Genomic DNA, 20,842 nt, shown 5'->3' with positions numbered 1-20,842 from the left:
GTTTCATCAGGCTTAATAACATGGTAACAATTCACTTGCTATCTATAACCAAACACATAATAAGGACAAACATCACCACCCGTGGGTAGGTGTGAACCAATCCAAAAGATTGTCATGACAACAAGCAGCAACCAAATGTTTAAAAACAGTTAAAAACAAGATTAAAAACATCATATGATATATAAACAATGTAGATTTGATCATCATAACATATTTATGTAATGCATAAGTGCAATCTTATAATTACTATACAAAACAAAATGATGTATGAAATAAAATGAAAAATAAAAAATGAATAAACAAAATAAAATTGACAACTTATGAATAAACATTTAACAATTTATTTGTTCTATAGATGGACATTCAAACGTTTGCTGTCATAGAGAGAAATCATGCAAAATATTTGGTATTTTTTTAGACCTTATTACAATGTAGGTATTTCTTCTTCACATACAAAACCATGTGTAGTGAGATAAAAATCTTTCAAATTAAAATTTGTGTTTCTAACAATTTTTAGGGACCTCTCCATACTGACTAGATGCCTTAGATCATTTCACCTGAGCAGAGAGCTTTTGAATATCAGAACCTAAATATGCAAAATGAAGGAAATAAATTTTTAAATGCTTACTTAAACTACCCCACCAGAGTAGACAGTAAATACATAAAAAATAAATTGATAACATGTTAAACCTAAATGATGAAATCAATCAATTATTTTTTTAATATAATGCAATTGTGCTTGCAAGCAGGGTTTTAGGGGTACACGTAGTTTGGTATTTCCATTAAGTGGGCAATTGAAATGACCTTTCTTATTGCATATATGGCATATAATATACCCATACACATCATGTCTATGTTTACACTTTTGTTTATCTTACTGAATTTCTGTGTAAAAACTATTGTCATATTGTTATGTTAGCTTTTTAGAGTATTAAGATTATATTTACATACTGTATTGTACCAATTATACAAATTGCTAAAAACACATTTCAGCATTATTGCTGATCATGCATATGCCTTTATGGCCAAAGTCAAACCAATTCATGCAATTCTGAAACCAAAAATAGGATCTACCAGGAAGTAGATAGGCACTAGTTTGCAGCTCACTGACTAGTGAAATATTCATGTTACAGGACAACTAACAAGTTTTAACAGAATACTGTTTGCTTCAAAGTAAATATGGATCTATAGTATTATATGATTAATTTAAAATAAACCAAAAGGGTCTACTGCATTACAAATATTTTTCTATGTACCACCATATAGAGTTAACAATATACAAGAAGCGTATATCACCAACATTAGGCTAAGGGCATATCTAATTCATATCCAAAAATATACCTAAAGCAGCAATTTCCCATTTATTTTAAAGTCATTGTAAACAAATCAAGGGGAAATCATTTGTAAAGCGCTCTAGCAGAAATAAACAAAACAGCTCAGTAGCTTGTTCTATGGCGACTTACCACCCAGGAGCAGCTTCTTTTACCAATATAAAAAATTAAATAAAACATTCCTACCCTCATCCCACCCATAAACTAAACCCTAACAAGCCCTCCCCCCAGCCAAACAAAAAAAGTCCCTAACCTATGCCTGTAGAAGGGTATTCTTGGTGGTTAAATGGCATAATTTGCCGCACACTACTGGACCAAGGTAGCAAGTCTGCGAAGGTGGTTCTCACGTGCATCTGCAGAAGGGAGAGAGAAGAAATCATTTAGCAATGTAGACAAAATGAGCCACATGTACTATACCACAGGTGAACAAGATTCCTGACTTTCGGAACTTGCTGTTCATATGTGCTATTATGCAAGTACTTGCTTTACAGCACTGCCCACTGCCCATGTGTGAATAGGCCCTGTCAATCACCCCAAACAAATGTGTTTGGGGAAATTCCTATCCGCCAAACAATCCGACTGCTGCTTCTTACATTGCGGAGACTGCCCAGCAAGGGCTTCATAGCAGCATTTGTTGCTTAGTATATGGAGCCCAATGTGTTTGGTGTATGTAGATGCACATAGATGTAGAGTCTCACTATGTGCCGCCTTATGCCTTATATGATCGGTCGGAGGTAATAGCACTAGCTTATAAATATAACAGATGAGCTAAACAAGCTACCTAATCACCAGCGGCTATTGTCCGTCCATTGAACTATCTTAAATAGCACACAGCCTGGGGCAGGAATTCCAGAGTCTAGGTCCATTACCTCCCATAACCTTCACTTTTGGGTATGAGTCTAAAGGCTACACAGAATTACCTGGGATACCCTTTAAAAAGGGACTATCCTAGTTGTTAAAGGATCTGGGGTCATCCTGGCCTTACAACAGCGGATATCAACACTGAAGAGTCTCCTTTGTTTGGTTAATGCCTAAACTTAGTATCTTCCATAACCCTATGGGGTACTGCTGATCTACCCTAAACGATACACAGTCCGGGGCAGGACAATCAGAATATAGGCCCCATCATCTCCCATAACCCTCATTACTGGGTAGGAGGCAAAAGACTATACAGAGCGGCTTGGGATAATCCTCAAAAAAGGGACTGCCCTAGATTTTAAAGGAACGGGGAACACTGTGGAATTACAGCACCTGATAACAGAGCTGAGGAGAGCCCCTTTGTATGGCGAAGGCCTAAGTTTACTAATTCCCATAACCCCTCCAGGTTATAAATTACACAATATTAAACTTTTTTTTTTTTTTTTAACTCGACCTTAGTTTGCTGAGTCGAGTCTGGTCACAGATTGGTTGTTTGTTGCTTTGTCTTTTCTTCACACCCCCCTGATATACACTCCCCTGATATATAAAAAAAAAAGAACAACTTTTTTCTGTCACTTATTACACTACTCACTTTACTGTATGGATACATTTATTACTACTTATAAGATTAAATCTACAAGCATGCCACCTAAAAGCAGAGAAAAGAAAAATAGGCCCAGCATAGAAAGTGCCTCTCCTCTATTACAGGCACGCAAATAGATACAATGATTCCTAAGCAACATGAAATAGTCAAACAAATTTTGCATGCTCCCACAATTTGAGCAGATTAAAAAAGACATACTGAACCTTACTACAGAAGTTAAGCTATTCACACACAGATTGAATGGTAGAACAAAGGGTTTCCGATATAGAGGATGCTAACACCCTCCAACGGGAAATCACTACACAACATACAAAAGATATTACTGATATACAACAAAAAATAAATGAGATTGAGGACCGAGCAAGGAGGAACAATGTGAGATTCATAGGTATACCTGAATCAGTAACACAACAAGATTTAATTAACTACGTCTCAGCTTTGTTACCCCAGACATTAGGCATTAAGGATAACCTATTACCACTGGCAGTAGAGAGGGTCCACCGGATAGGCCCACAAAAAAATCTTACCTAATGGTAGCACTAAAAATAGACCAGTGATTGCCAAAATTTTTAAACTTCCAGGATAAATCCACTCTCCTGCAGCACTATAAACAGAAATTCCCTTTTTCACTTGGAGATAATACAATTTTAATGTTTCAAGACTTCTCCAATGAGACTTCTCTAAAGAGAAAAGAAATGGTGCCTTTTTGTTCTAAATTAATTAATATAGGTATGAAGGTCTTTAAAATATTAAAGGTCTTTACAGAAAACAAGTGGCGCTGAGGGATATGGGTGCAGTAAAAGAGTTTTTTTTAAAATAAAGGTATTCCTATGTAACCTCATAGATAGATTATACACATTTAATATATAGGGACCACGTAAAAGTAGAGCAGACTTTAATACTGGCATGATGGCCAATCTAACAGTTAAGGGCATAGTGGTTGTTTGTTTGTTGCCAGTACCTTGTGGATTTGTATCCTGTTTTTTCACCATATGGACTGGCTCCCTCCCCCTTTTTTTTTTTTTTTTTTTTTTTAAGCTCTCTCCCCCTCCATTGTCCCCCCTCTATGCTGAGGGTTTAGTTGAAGGCCGACGACACATATTTTTAAGTTAAGTCAATGAAGGATCAACTAATTTTGGCCTCATGGAATGTAGGAGGTATAACATCCCCCCAAAAACGGAAAAAGATACTAGCACAACTTAAAAGACATAAACCCGATAAGAGACTCATTTAAAGGAGGCAGAGTTAGCGAAACTATCCACTGGCTGGGTAGGGGAGGTTGTGGGTACACCCTGCATGCATAGGAAGAAAGGGGTCGCGTTCCTATTGAATAAAAAGCTACAATATAGAATTTTGCAGACAGAACTGGATCCAGACGAAAGATACATTATCCTCCAGATCGAGGTCGAGGGAGTGATTTTTATATTATGTAACATCTATGGCTCAAACAAACCGGATAAAGCATTCTGGGACACAATACAAGTTAAACTCCTTCCATTCTGCCTGAAAAATCTAATTGTGGCTGAGGATTTTAATAGGACATTATACCCTACAATAGATAGATTCCCACATAGTATAGTTAGAAACACTAAAAAGGAGGCCAGAATGGCTAAACTGTTAAATAAAACGCTTAAGGTTAAAGACATATGGAGGGCACAGAACCCGGATGTAAAAAGGTATACATGCGAGTCTCAGGCCCACCAAGCAATGTCTAGATTGGATTATTTTTTGATAGCAGATAAGCTGTTTACGTATGAAATAGTAGCAGATATTAAAGAAATCTTAATCTCAGACCACACTATTGTTACTATGAACATAAAAATCCGGAATAAGCAGACAGCAGGCAATAGGTTTTTCTTCCCGAAACACTTAGTGTATAATGTACGGTTTAAAACGTGGCTAAAGATAAGATGAAGGGAGTTTTACAAAGTTAATTACGCTCCAGAAATTCGAACTGAAACCTTATGGGAAACATTTAAAGCCGTGATAAGGGGAGAAATCAAGGGATATCTAGTTGCGCAGAAACGCATATTTTTAGCTAGAGACACACAATTGGCGAACCAGCTTCGCAATGGATATAATAGCTATATTAATGACCCAACTCAGATAAATTGGGACTCATACCAGAGGAAAAAGAAAGAAAGGGAAATATTTATGGCACAAAAATTGGCACGGGAAGAGCTAAGGACTAGGTTCTCCTTTTATAGGCACAGCGGTAAGGCAGGGCAATTTTTGGCAAATATAATTAAAGTTAAACAAAAGAAATCAGCGATTGAGTCCCTTAAAACCCCACAGGGTAGACTTACTAATATAAAAAGACTGGAGGACTTTATACTCCAATTTTATAAGAATCTATATTCAGAACAAGAAACAAATACACAAATAAAAGAGAAATTCTGGAGAGATTTAAAGATCGCCAAGATAGAGAAAGTTAACTTAGAAGATCTAAATAAACATATTTCTCTCCAAGAAGTTATTAATGCTATTAAGAAATCACCGGCTAACAAAGCTGCCGGGCCTGATCAGATTCCGGTGGAGCTATATAAATGCCTCATGGAGGAAATTGCACCGACTTTGGTAAAGCTATTTAATAATTATTATATAGACGGTATCCCATGCTCTAAGTATTTCACATCATCATTAATAGCCTTAATCCCCAAAAAAGGGAAAGGCAAAGAAGAGATAAGCTCGTACACGCCGATCTCCCTTTTAAACGGGGATTATAAATTATTAATAAGTATTATAGCAAACTGGTTTAAACTAGCCTTGGATCCTCTTATCCATAAGGATCAAGTAGGCTTTATGCCCGGCAGAAACTCCTCATGTAATCTAAGGAAAATTCAGCTGATTCTGAATGTCTATCAGAATGCAGCACAGAAAGGTAAAATAAAAATAATAGACAGAGTAACGGATGCCGCAATAGTATTACTAGATGCGGAGAAGGCCTTTGACTCCATTACCTGGGATCATTTGTTTACATCTCTTTCCAGGTTTGGAGTCGAGGGCTCGTTCGCAAAATTTGTACAGATAATTTACCAGCAACCTAATGCTGCTATTATAATTAATGATAGGCCCACTGAAAATTTTCAATTATACAGAGGCTCAAGACAGGGCTGTCCCTTATCCCCATACTTATTTAATCTGGCACTGGAGCCATTGGCTGTTCGCCTAAGGAAAGATATTGAAGGTATTAGAATCAACGCGAGACAGATGATAACCCTACTATATGCAGATGACTTATTAATATTTTTGTCCAACACCCAGGATACTATCCCCAGACTAATGGAAATTTTGCAAGAATGTAGTGCCTTTTCAGACTATAAAGTTAATACAGCGAAGTCAGAGATTTTTTGGTTATGGAAACAGGAAAATTCTTATCTCTGTTCTCAGATTAAGGAAACTGTGGAAGCATTTACCTATCTGGGAATCAAGCTATCTATTGATAGCAATTATTGGTATAGACTTAATTATCCTCTTTGCTAAAATACTCAAAGATCTTAAAAATTGGGCAAAATTTAAATTAACCTTAACAGGTAAAATAAATTTGATAAAGATGATAATATTCCCAAAACTGATGTACTTAATGCAAAATATCCCGCTCTTGATTAAGCACCAAGACCTAACTTTACTCAAACAAGCATGTCTCCAGTTCTTCTGGGGAGACAATCGCAGAGCGGTTGCTTTTAAGACACTAATATTAGCTAGGAGTGAGGGTGGGATGGCTCCAAAATTTTTAGAGAATGGGCCGCTCAAAGGGCTTAGGTATATATACCAAGTTAAAGACCATATCACAGGGAGTTGTAAGTCCTTTGCGGAGCTTCAAAATGAATTTGGACTTATAAATAAAAAATGTTATGCCTTTCTACAGGTTTGACACTATATACAGACTTTGGGAGTGATAGGGCAGGACAAGGAGGATTGGTGTACCTTGAGACCAGTAATTATGTTATATAAAATAGGTAAATACTCCATTTCATTTTTATATAAAACAGTTTTAAGGTTTCTTGGCCAGATGCATGCCCAAAAGATTGCTCAGGACTGGCAAGTCTCAACTGAGGTGATACAGAAAAGTGTCAAGCTTGTAGATGCGGCAACCTTTTCATCGTCATGGAGGGAGTCACATCTAAAATTAATAAATAGAGCCTATATCACCCCTAAGATACAAGCTCACTGGGATGAGGCAGGAGCATTTTGTTATAAATGTAAACTTAGAAATGCAGATTTATATCACTGTTTTTGGAGCTGTCCTAAAATAAAGAAATTCTGGTATAAGATAAATTATTGGACAAATAAAGTAAATCACAACCAATTTAAAATATTAGAGAATCATGTCCTTTTCTTAATAGACAATGACTACGCAACCCAATACCGAAATACTCACCAGCTTAATGCAGTAATATTGGTAGGCAGAATACTGATTCTGAAATACTGGAAATCCAGCAAGACGCCAAACATCGTAGAATTTAAACAGAAGTTACAAAATCAGATAATTATGGAACAAATGGACACCTCTGTCAATTCAGACCCCCAAATCAAGCGTTTCTTCCTTAAATGGAAGAATATTATTTTAGTGTTGCCCTTAGAAACCCAAAAACAACTTATTGCACCTTTCAAGGGTACCTTATATCTAGACCTAGCCATTTCTGAGAAGGTATTTCCAGACATATAGAGGCAGGAGGCAGGTTCGATGGGTGGAGGAGTGAATTCTTTTCCCTTTTTTTTTTTTTCCCTCTCTTTCCCTTTTCTTTTTTTTTTTTCTTTTTCCTTATTGTTGTTGGTTTGTAATGATTAAAGCTGGAAAATCCAGCAATATGTACAATGTAATGACCCTAAGTATTTAATTAGTTATGCCAACTGTATTCTTTGTTTTGTATATCCTTGGCACCCTGTGTGGTGCAGTAAGGCAAAGTTTTTTCTATTTGTATATATTGCTGGCTATAAATAATAATAATAATAATAAAAAAAAGAAGGAAACATAAAGATAAATAATTTTTGTGTTCTATATATAAGTAGAGTGCATAGGGCGCACAGGAGAAATGAAAAAGAAATTAATCTGGGCTTCAGACAGAACAGTACAGTACAATGTTACTCTTGTTTTTTAGGCATGGGAACAAAATTTAGAAAAAGGCTGCAAATGTGGCTAGGCCACAAACATTTAAAGTAATTCCAGACATTTCACTCAGCAACAATATTTTAAGAATCTATGTCCAAAAAAATCACAGGAGAATTTTTTTTATTATTACCTGATGGTACATACATTTCTCTTTGAAAAAGCAAAAAAATATGCAGGCGGCTTCCAGTGTATAAGTACTTTTTTTAAGTAAACAGCATGAGTTGTTTTTTTAACAGAGGCCTAAATGGATATAACTCTGCACTAAGCAGTGTTTTTTGCTTAATAGAAATAATTTAATTGAAATCATTACAATATGTATTATTCATCAATTAAAAATAATGTTATCCTTTTTTTTAACTTAATTTGTGCTGGGTCTATTGCTTCCTATTAAAGCCCCACAAGAAGGCTGTGGTCTTTACAGGAAGGCAAATGAATAGATTAGGTTGATTGGAGACATCTGCTCTAGATGCATTCTGTTATTTGCCCATGCTCACTAAAGGAATGTTGCTGCAAATATCATTTGACAGTAGAACTTAATGATGTTATTTTTGTGTGTATTATACAAAACTGGCAAAGCAAATATTCTGGTGCCAGTCCTGAATTGTTAGAATGTAAAGTAACTTCCATATCCTTATTGTCACTTTCTTGCTTTATTTATTAATTTCATTGCAAATCAATGATCCATGATTGTCTAGTAGGGGTGCTTAATCCCCCATTATACTGAATATTAATAAACAGATATTTACATTATTATATAAGATTAATAAACTATTATAAAAAAACGAATCTGTTGTTGAGAATAACACATTTATTTTGGTAACTCCTTATTGGAGCTTAAATATGAACTAACTTTCAAAATATTCATAAGGTAAAATTATTAGTTATCTTAAACCATGGTATTAAGTGCCAAATATAAACAATATTTTATGATTATTATTGTTAAGTGAGCTTTTACTAACAAAGCTTTGTCAGTGACATCTAAAAATGGTTGTTCAACTGTATTTATCTGGCATGTATCAGCTTACAAATAGGATAAAAGACCTCCCCCAACTCTTGTTAATCCTAACTGCAGCCATCCCCATAACAAACAAATAACTATAGCAGCTCACACATTAAACTATCACTTTAATTTTTATTTTGCCATGGATAATTGAACATTCTATATTACAATCTCAAAGTGTTTCATGTATTTTTAAAATTATTAACCCAGTTTCTCAGGAAGCACATAGGCCATGTTCAATCTCATAGATTGTCAGAGTAAACATTTTACACAAATTATTATTTGTTTACTCAAACTTCTATTTCTCTTCTCAGCTTTCTTCATGCCTTCCACAAATGCCAAATGCAGACTGCAAGACATGTTCTCCAGGTATGGCTTTGAATCACAGCTTTTGCAAAATGCAAATTTGTCCCATTATAAAAAAAAATTAAGATTGTATTGTTAAATATCCCAAAATGATTTACATTTCATAATGAAAGCAGAAGTAGAAAAAAATGTGTAGTTCCTGTAACACTTGCATACATATATACAAACCTGAAAATGTGTTCTCCAACAGAAAACCTTAGCCTATAGTGATTTTACTGCAGCAAGGGTTTATATTTTAAGGGATAACAGCCATGCCTTTTGTTTTATCTTATTAATCAACAATTTACATGCATTCCATCTCATTGTGCAACAATGGTCAAGTCAACTTCAAAAGCAGAGCAATTGGAAGAAGTAATATGCCAGTAAAATAGATGGAAGGTAAAAGGGATATTTTGGAATTTTAATACTGGTCCGAAATATGAAAATCTATAGTTTGCTTCTTAATTAAATAAGAGACCAATAAATAAATAAGCTTAATTGTAGGATTCATTTTTCCGACACATCTACAGCTCTGCCAGCTGAGCAGTGGACTCACTCTGTATCACTTTTCATTGCCAAGTGCTGATATTTGTATTTATATTTTAAAATTCTTAGAGGAATTATATGGCAAAAACTTAAATTTTTCTCAGAGTTTTCTCTCAAGTTGAAAAATAAAAAATGGTGGCCAATTCTTGGTTTAAGTTCTCTCGTAATGAAAATTTGAAAATTAAAAGACCACTATAATCAAAATTAAAGTTCATAATTTACATAAAGCATGCAATTTTTTAAAAAAACTTTTAAATATACTTCTATTATTATAATGTGCACATTATTTTTATATGCACACTCTTTGAGGCTCTATTTCCTACTGACCATGTGCACAGTGTTTACGTATATGTATTTTGGCTGATGGCTGTCACATGATACAGGGGAAGGGAAAATGTAATTAACTTTGAAAATTGCTGGAAAATATTCTACTTCTTATTTCAAATTCAAAGTAAGTACTATTATATTGCATTTTCAGTTATTCAATTCTACTGTATTTAGTAGTCCTTTAAAGCCTTATCCCCCACCCCCTCAAAAAAAATGACATTTTTTCTTGCAGAATTTAACTTTTGACTTTCCATGGGTACAGCTGAAATGTATTTAAAATAAAAAAAAATGAAATACCACATTGATATAAGTATTCACACCCTTAACTCAGTATTTAGTTGAAGCAACTTTGGCAGCAATTACAGCCTCAAGTCTTTTGGGTATGATGCAAGTTTTTCACACCTTGTTTTGGGGATTACTGCCATTCTTCTCTGCAGATCATCTCAAGCTCTGAAGATTGGATGTGGACCATTGGTGGACAGCCATTTAATTTGATTGATTTCATGTCCAGGCTCTGGCTGGGCCACTCAAGTACATTCACTGAGCTGTCCCAAAGCCACCGTTGCTATGTCTTGGCTGTATGCTTAGGGTAATTGTCATGTTGGAAGGTGAACATTCAGTCAAGTCTGAGGTCCTGAGCGCTCTGGACCAGGTTTTCATGAAGGATATCTGTATTTTGCTGAGTTCAGCTTTCCCTCAACCCTTTCCAGTTCCCCAGTCCCTGCTGCTAAAAAACAACTCACAGCATGAAACAGGCTTCACATTTCGGGGCCTATCTATCAAGCTCTGAAAGGAGCTTGACGGCCCGTGTTTCAGCACACAAAAACCTCTGCTCCATAACCTGTTTGCCTGCTCTGAGCAGGCAGACAGACATCGCCAGAAATCAACCCGATCGAGTATGATCGGGTTGATTGACACCCCCCTGCTGGTGGCCCATTGGCCACGAGTCTGCAGGGGGGCGGCGTTGCACCAGCAGCTCTTGTGAACTGCTGGTGCAATGCTGAAAACGGAGAGCGTATTGCTCTCCGTATTCAGCGAGGTCTGGCGGACCTGATGTGCACTGTCGGATCAGGTCCGCCAGACCTTGTTAAATAGAGGCCTTAGGATGATATTGGGCAGGTGATGAACTGTACCTGGTTTCCTCCAGGCTTGATGCTTGGAATTGAGGCCAAACAGTTAAATCTTTGTTTCATCAGACCAGAGAATGTTGTTTCTCACAATATGAGAGTCCTTTAGGTGCTTTTTTATAAATTCAAAATGGGCTATCATGTATCTTGCACTGAGGAGAGACTTCCGTCTGGCCATTCTTCCATTGAGCTCACAGTGTTACTGTGATGGTTGTCCTTCTGAAAGTTTCTACCATCTTGACACATGATCTTTGGAGCTAAACCAGGTTGACCATCAGATTCTAGGTCACCTCTGTTACCAAGGACCTTCACCCCTGATATAGCAGTTTGGCCAGGTAGTCAGCTCTACGGAGTGCTAGCTATTCTAAACTTCAAGTCAAAATTAAACTTTCATGATTCAGATAGGGCATGCAATTTTAAACAACTTTCCAATTTACTTTCTTCATCAAATTTGCTTTGTTCTCTTGGTATTCTTTGTTAAAAACTTAACCTAGGTAGGTTCATAAACTGTTTTCTAAGCCGTTGAAGGCCACCTCTTATTTAGTGCATTTTGACAGTTTTTCACAGTTAGATAGTACTGGTTCCTGTGTGTCATATAGATAACAGCATGCTGATTCCCGTGGAGTTATTTATGAGTCAGCACTGATTGGCTAAAATGCAAATCTGTCAAAAGAACTGAGATAAGGGGACAGTCTGCAGAGGCTTATATAAATGGTAATCACAGAGGTAAAAAGTTTCTTATTATAACTTAAGTTAAGTTATGCAAAACTGGGGAATAGGTAATAAAGGAATTATCTATCCTTTTAAACAATAAAAACTTTCAAGTAGACTGTCCCTTTAAGAATTATGGCAGCTGCTATGCTGTTGGAAACATTCAATGCAGTCAAAACAAATTTGTAGCCTTCCCTTGACACAATCTTGTCTCTGAGCTCTGCAGGCAGTTACTGACCTCATGGCTTGGTTTTGCTCTGATATGCATTTTCAGCTTTGAAACCTTACATAGACAGGTGTGTTCTATTTCAAAATCATTTCCAATCAATTGATTTTACGACAGGTGGACTCCAATCAAAGTGTAGAAAAATCTCAACGATGATTCAGGGAAATGGGATACTCCTGAATTAAAGTTTAAGTATCATATAAAAGGGTCTGAATATGAATGACAATGTGATATTTCAATTTTGTTATTTTTAATAAATTTGCAAAGTTATCAAAAATCTGTTGCTTTTTTTTTTTTTGCTTTGTCATTATGGGTTATGGAATGAGTATAGAATGATGTGAAAAAAATAATTTAAATCATTTTAGCACAAGGTTGCAACATAACAAAATGTGAAAAAATGATAGGGTCTGAATACTTTCTAAATTCACTGTATAAAAGGGCTATTGTACATTTTTTCTCTCTCTCATTTCTTCCATTTGAAAGAGGGCGTTTATTTAAAGGGACAGTCAACACCAGAATGTTGTTGTTTTAAAAGATAGATAATCCCTTCATTACCAATTTCCCAGTTTTGCATAACCAACACAGTTATAATTATACACGTTTTACCTCTGTAATTGCCTTGTATCTAAGCCTCAGCAGACTGCCCCCTTATTTCAGTTCTTTTGACAGACTTGCATTTTAGCCAATCAGAGCTGACTCCATGGTAAATTCATGTGCATGAGCTCAATGTTATCTATATGGACACACATATACTAATGTCTTCTAGTGGTGAAAAATCTATCAAAATGCATTTAGATTAGAGGCGGCCTTCAAGGTCTAAGAAAATAGCATATGAACCTCCTAGGTTTAGCTTTCAGCTAAGAATACCAAAAGAACAAAGCAAAATTGGTGATAAAAGTAAATTGGAAAGTTGTTTAAAATTACATGCCCTATTTGAATCATGAAAGTTTTCTTTGGATTTGACTGTCCCTTTAAATGTGTCCTTATAAGGCTTGTTAAGACATGTCTCTAAAACAGCAGGAAAATATATATAAATATGATTCCTCTAGGAGGCGCAGAGAACAATACGAACTTAAAGGACCAGTCAACACAGTAGATTTGCATAATCAACAAATGCAAGATAACAAGACAATGCATGACTCACACATTCGGCACTCTTCTTGTGAACCAATAACCAAACATGACCAAGTTTTGGGTACAAAAGACCGCAGCCCGCATTTATTAAACAAACAAATGTTTACAAATAACACAACCACCTAACCAATGTGGTTACAAAAAACCCTGGGGTGCTGTCCATCATCCACCACACGTGCCTTCCACTGGCTGCTGCCAGGCACGCCCCCTTTTCTTAAACTCTCCCCATCGTCCGATGAGGTACCATTACCACATAAAACTCGCCTGATAAGGCCAGCACCCGCCCCCAGCTGCGACTTCCAAATTCTTAAAACAGGGAGGGAGGGAGGGAGCTTTTCCTGCTTCAAAAGGGAAACTGATGCTGGCTTCCGCCTCACAACCCTCAACACTTATACCAGCTCCTCCTCCCCTAAACTCTGCCTAGCAACCCACTGCTATTGGCCTGTAGTGTGGTCACATGCCCCTGTTCTCAATTCATTCCTTCCGGGGCTTCTTTGACTCACACATTCGGCACTCTTCTTGTGAACCAATAACCAAACATGACCAAGTTTTGGGTACAAAAGGCCGCAGCCCGCATTTATTAAACAAACAAATGTTTACAAATAACACAACCACCTAACCAATGTGGTTACAAAAAACCCTGGGGTGCTGTCCATCATCCACCACACGTACCTTCCACTGGCTGCTGCCAGGCACGCCCCCTTTTCTTAAACTCTCCCCATCGTCCGATGAGGTACCATTACCACATAAAACTCGCCTGATAAGGCCAGCACCCGCCACAGACCGTCCTACCGTCGGACACCGCCCAACCGGGCTAAGGCCTTCTGTACCCCTTCTTTTAGGTTAAAATTAAATAAGTGCAACCCTACTTCGTTGAGATGCACCCCATCCTTAATAAAAAAAAGCATCTGCCTGATTCCCCTTCAAATTCAACATGGCGAATGCCAAAACCCCCCAACTGAGAAACAAAACCTGATAAAGTCCTGTTAACCTTTCTTCTGGATAAGTCCAGCCTCCTGACATCCCAAGCTGAACGCCATTCCAACCTTGTCTCAATTTCTGACCACACAATTATCACCTTCGGGAACAAAACCTTCAACCTACGCATGCCACCCTTCAACTGGTCAATCAAATCTTTTTGAGCCATAAACCCCAAGTCATTTCCTCCAGCGTGTATCACCAAAATGTCAGGAGGCTTGTACAGCCTGGCATACTTACTCACTGTAGCCACTACCCCTTCCCATCTGAGACCTCTTACCCCAAACCACTTTACCCCAACCTGTTCCAGAGGAAGTCCCAACTGGGTTCCCCCTTCCTTTGTTGCTGCTGCCTTTCTCGCCCAGTAAATGAAAGAATGTCCAACTATCCAACACTGAACTGGACCTGTCAAGAAAAACAAAACTATACTATCATGTTTGGCCGAACATAACGTTTAAAACACCCCGACTTCCACCTTCCCACCTTCTTCACAACTTCCTCACTCAAACCCAATTCATGCGCCTAAACGAATGGCATCCAAAGTCTTTTGGATCCACCCCTGCCACGGACAAAGCCCTCCTAAGCACCGCCCCAAACTGATATTTTGACAATGCTCCTCCATCCTCATGCCTCAGAAGAGGGCCCTCACCTCTTGGCCTGATCCTCAGATAGTCCACCAGTGAACCTACCGGGCAACAAACACCCCCGATAGCGAATAACTTGATTAAGCGGTTCACACCCTCCTGATCTGTCTTAGATTTTCTAAGTCAAATAGACACTTCCTCCCTTGATAACACCACATCTCTCAACCCGATACCACCATTGTCCCTTCTATTGGCCCCTACCAATTCCAACACCCTAAAAGCCCCGAAAAAAGCTAATACAAAAGCCACCCGGAACAAATAATACTCAAACTTCGAATTGCACACCTCCTCCAAAGCCCCAACTACCTTTAATAGTAAACCAAATACAAGTGGACGTCTTTTGTCCCCCATAGCTCCACCTCTACAAACACCTCTCACCGCCAATTTTACCCAAAACTCCTTTGTTAAATCGACCCATCCCATCAGCTTAAACAGAAAGGCTAACGCCGCCACCTGACGATTCACCATGGATTTTGACATCTTCGCCTCTTTCCATTCCTGCACCCAATCAACTAAGTACCACACCCATTCCTCTTTTGACAGCCTGATCCCATCCCTGTACAGCCTACAAAACCACTGTTTCCATACTGGCACGTAAGCTCTTAACGTACTCTGGGCTAGAGCCCCTCTCGCCAATATCAAACCTTTAAGAAGTCCATCTGCCACAATGCCCTTGGGCATTCTTCCCCATCCAACTTCGCCTCCGGGGCTGCTTCCCGAAACTTCTGCCACTGCAACCGGGAAAGAGAGTCAGCAATCACATTTTGCTTCCCGGGTACATGCACCGCCCGAAAAAACACATTCCCCCTCAAGCATTCCAGGACAAACACTCGGAGAAGCCGAATCACCGGCCTCGACTTCGCTGTCAACTTATTGATCGCAAATACCACTCCCAGATTGTCAGAGTGGAAAGTCACCTTCCTATCCCTCAGCTCACCATTCCATACCATCACAGCCACCACCAACGGAAACAATTCTAAAAACACCAAGTTCTTGGTTAGACCTTGTTCCCTCCATTCCTCAGGCCATGTATCCACACACCATCTGCCATCAAAATATGCCCCAAAGCCATGGGCTCCTGAAGCATCCGTGTATAGGTGCAACACCTCATCCGATACCGGCCCCTCCTGAATGAGCGACCGCCCATTGAACTCCTCCAGAAACACCAACCACACTCTTAGATCCTCCTTCAAATCATTTGAAAGCCGGATCCTGTGGTGCGGTTCCTTCACCCCAACCGTAGCCAATGCCAGGCGCCTTCCAAACACCCTTCCAACTGGGATCACCCGACAGGCAAAATTAAGCTTGCCCAGTAGCGATTGCAACTCTCACAACGACACTTTCACCTTCCCAAGCATCCAATTTATGACCTTTCTCAGATCTACCACCTTCTCCCAAGGTAACGAGCACTCCATCAAGACTGAGTCAATCTGGATCCCCAGAAAACTCAACTTAGTCACCGGCCCTTCCGTCTTTCCTGGTGCAATCGGAATCCCGAATTGCTCAGCCACTTCAACAAATGTTTCCAACAATATTTCACAAACTCCAGAACCAGCCTCCCCCACAAACAGGAAATCGTCCAAATAATGGACCACCGATGACCTGCCCGCCTTTTTCTTCACCACCCATTCCACGAACGTACTAAATTTTTAAAAATACGCACAGGATATGGAGCATCCCATGGGTAAACACAAATCCACGAAGAATTCCCCTTGAAATTGGCAACCCAATAAATGATGACACACCGGATGGACTGGTAAAAGCCGAAAGGCTGCCTCAACATCCACCTTTGCCAACAATGCTCCTACCCCCGCTCTCCTGACCACACTCACCGCCTTATCAAATGATGCGTAACGTACTGCAGTCAAAGACGGGTCAATCCCATCGTTAACAGACGAGCCCTTAGGATGAGACAGGTGGTGAATCATCCTAAATTGTCCCGCCGTCTTCTTTGGGACCACCCCTAGCGGGGACACCCTCAAGTTCGGGAATGGAGGGTCCTTGAAGGGGCCTGCCATTCTCCCCAGCGCCACCTCCTTTTCCAACTTAGCTTGAACCACCTCTGGGAATTGCTCAGCCGATTTCAAATTCCCAGGCACACCCGATCCCATTGACCCTTCGAACGGGATACGAAACCCTAAACTGAAGCCCGTCAGTAACAGCTCCGCATCCCCCGCTCTACCCTTTGTCTTACCGTAATGTCTTAGCCACGGGGCCATCTCTCTTACCCTCACCGGGGTCCGAGCCCGCAGCAGCACCCTCACCTCCTTTTCCATTCCCTTTTCCTTTCCAGAAACATTTTGCCCCAGAGTGCCCACCTCCGCATCCTGAGCACTCGTGCTTGTATTTGCACGCCCCTCCAAACCTACACACCCCTTCATTAAACTGGAAGCAGAGGCCTTTTTTAATTGCCACCGCTGTGGCCCCCACGGCCGTTCCGCTAGCCCCCGTTCCTCCGCTCCGAAAGGACTGCCCCCTCAAAGGAGTCATCAACTCCAACCACACCCCCATCTCCCTGTCATCCCACCGCATCTCTGGTCGTACCGCCAGTCTCTGGCGGAACTGTTCATCATACCGCCACCAGGCAAGACCCCCATATGTCCTCTGAGCCCCTGCTATTTCATCAAAATAGCAAAACATAGCCGAACTCTGCTCGGGGAATTTCTCCCCGATCACGCTGGCTAATATGCAAAAAGTCCTCGTCCAGTTTGAAAAAGTTTTTGGTAATTTCCTCCACTTTTTCTTTCTCTCATCCTCTTCCTTTTTGCCCTGTTCCCCCTTTGGATCCTCCTTTATCTCAATAAAGTGGTCCAACGGCAACAATGAAAAAACCTCTACAAACTCACGTTTCCATATCTTTTCTTTAACCTCTTTACTCAGATGGATCCCAAGCGGACCTACCGAGCACAAGCAAGGCCTTCGCAAAGCTTGATCCGCCACAATTAACACTTCACCGCTTGTAACCGGCACCGACCCTCCTTTATCTCCCCCACTCCCCGAAGGAGTTACCACCACCGGTACACTAACCTCCTTCACTGCCGGTACCCATGCTCCCGCTGCTGTCCCCACATCACCCCCAACCTTCCTTTTGTCTTCTAATTGAGCCACCAGCTCCTTCAGACCTTTCATCACCGTCTCATACACTCCCCCCACCTCTTCTTTTTCTTTCCCCCCCTGCAGGGAACCCGCCGTCTCACCTGGCGGCCTTGTCACAGGCTCCTGCACCACCATTGTAGCCTCTCTCCTCCTTTCCGCCATGTCACCTGCAGATCTTCTCCCCCTATCATCAATGTTATAAGACATAGAGATTTCCCTCCTTCGTGTATGTTCTCGATCTCTATCCCGCCTGCCCCATGTGGGGGACGTGTGCCTTTCCCGCTCCCTGTAGTCTATCCTTGGCGTCGGGATCTCTCCCTCCGCCGTGCCCCTCTGCTCCTGCTCCTGTCCCTTCTGCTCTGTCCACCTGAACCTCCACCTGATCTCTGTGAAGAATGATTAACATGATGTCTCTGCCCCCTAGTGTCCTCCCTCTCTCTTCCCCTACCCCTCTCTCGTTCCTCCCTAATCCACCCAATTTGTCCCTCACTCTGAGTTACGTGCCCCCCCCCCAAGCACCAGTGAATTGAGCAGCTTCATTAAAGTAGCCATCTCTCCTACCTGTGCCGAACTCTCCGGTTCCGTCTGCTGTCCCAACTGCGACTCTTCTCCAGCGAAGTCACTGTAAGATTCATTCATCCACAGGACGTCCTCCTCCAGCTCCTGTAATGAAGACTGCTCCGCAGGCAACCCCCGCCTTTCCACCGGGACGCCGTCCGACTCCTCCGGTTCTGAAACACAATCATTAACTTCCAGATTATTCCTTTTTTCAGTCCTTTTACCCCCACTCCTGTTCTCCCTACCCCTCTCTGTGTCTGTACCCCTTTTTTCCCCATCCCCCTACCCCCTGTAACCCTATCCCTTTCCCTTATATCCTGCACCAAAACCTCAACGGCCTCTCCTATCCCACTTGATATTCCCCCTGCACCATGCCTGCCAGCCCTGTCCGCCTCAGATCCCCTTTCCACACCTATCCCTTTTCCTTTTTGGCCTCTCCCCTTAGCTTGCCCTTTTCCAGTACCTCCTCTTCCCCTGCCCCTACATCTTCCACTATTCTCCCCCAATACCCCACTGCCCCTGACAACATTCCTATCCTCCTTTTCCCTCCCCTCCCCTCTCCTAATGTTCCCTCCAATTCCTCCGCTGCCACTCGCAGCACTTACAGTTTCCTTATCCCTCCCCTCACTGCTCCCGAAGCTTACGTCTGCTCCTCCAATAACCCTAACGCTTCTCTCATTCTCACTCATCCCCTCACCTCCTCTCCTTCTATTCACACTAGCACCCTCAATGGCCAAACCATCTCCCCCCCTCTCACCCCCCTTTCTACTTATACCGCTCCTGGCTACTGCCACCGCACACTCCCTGCTCCCCGAAAAAACCTCTTGTGCCTCAATTACTCCCCCCTCACCGCTGCCTAAGCTCGTCCCCAACAACCTAGGCCTCAGTGTTCCCCTCCTACTCCCTGTTGACACTGGAGATGTGCGCAGCTCCTCCACAGCCCGTCTCTTGCCTCCCGACCTTCCGCTACCTCCACCTCTGGCCGTATCAGACCTCCCTTGTCCCAAAGCTCCCCTCCTGTCATCCGGACTAAGCCGCACCGGCGTCTTTGACCGCCTCACCGGCCGACCGTACCGCTCCTGACCTGATGTCCCCGCTGGCTCGACTGCTGTCGTCCCTGCACCGGAACCGCTGTCCTCTGAAAAGAGCATCTGCTGGAGCCAGGTAACACCTTTTTCCGCTACCAAGGTCCTTACCTGTTCCAGCAAAAGGCTCACGCTCTCCATTCTGACTGTCAGCTTTTCCCGCTTCAAAAGGGAAACTGATGCTGGCTTCCGCCTCACAACCCTCAACACTTATACCAGCTCCTCCTCCCCTAAACTCTGCCTAGCAACCCACTGCTATTGGCCTGTAGTGTGGTCACATGCCCCTGCTCTCAATTCATTCCTTCCGGGGCTTCTTATAGCACTTAGTCTGAACTTCAAATGAGTAGTAGATTTTTTTCCTGACAATTTTAAAAGTTATGTCTTTTTTTCACTCCACCTGTACCATGTGACAGCCATCAGCCAATCACAAATGCATACACGTACCATGTGACAGCCATCAGCCATTCACAAATGCATACACACTTATTCTTGCACATGCTCAGTAGGAGCTGGTTACTCAAAAAGTTTAAATATAAAAAGACTGTGCACATTTAGTTAATGGAAGTAAATTGCAATTGTTTAAAATAGCATGCTCTATCTGAAAAATGAAAGTTTAATTTTGATTGAGTGTCCCTTTAATAATGTGAGTATAAAATAATATATAGATACAATGTACAAGTGAGACCTAAACAACTGTATTAAGGTGGTAATCTTACAGTCTCACTGTCCCATATATAGATGTCCTGGGATAGGAAGCCAACAAAGTCAAATAGCGATGTGTATATAGCAAAAATTCCAAGCTTCAACGATATCCAAAAAGTGATAAACTTGATGAGGAGGGTGGATAGGCAGCTCTCTTACTTCATCAGGGATGGAAGATCTACGATAAAATATGAAAAAGAAAGAGGTGCCACATGTGCAAATCAAAAGTGTGATGTATGATACACTCTGCAAGATACACACAGGGTACTCACATTTAGGAAAGACATTCAGTCATGCCCATAGAAGCAGGCTTGATTTCACAGCAGTCCAGCTAGCTGAGTTCCTGTGGCTCTGTACAATGGGGAATCTTTATGGCTGGTGCCCAGCTAGCTGGACT

General features: G+C 40.9%; 1 long non-coding RNA gene across 1 annotated transcript in view; it reads left to right on the top strand.

The window, feature by feature from the left end:
• Positions 1–20,842, top strand: part of LOC128647734 (uncharacterized) — a 219,739-nt gene that overhangs the window by 137,838 nt on the left and 61,059 nt on the right. Inside the window, exon 3 of the long non-coding RNA XR_008400395.1 lies at positions 9,281–9,335. This is a non-coding gene — a long non-coding RNA (uncharacterized LOC128647734). The remainder of the gene's footprint in view (positions 1–9,280; positions 9,336–20,842) is intronic.

Source organism: Bombina bombina, chromosome 2 (assembly GCF_027579735.1).
Source record: "Bombina bombina isolate aBomBom1 chromosome 2, aBomBom1.pri, whole genome shotgun sequence".
Taxonomy (NCBI): Eukaryota; Metazoa; Chordata; class Amphibia; order Anura; family Bombinatoridae; genus Bombina; species Bombina bombina.
This window is presented reverse-complemented; position numbering and strand designations above follow the sequence as displayed.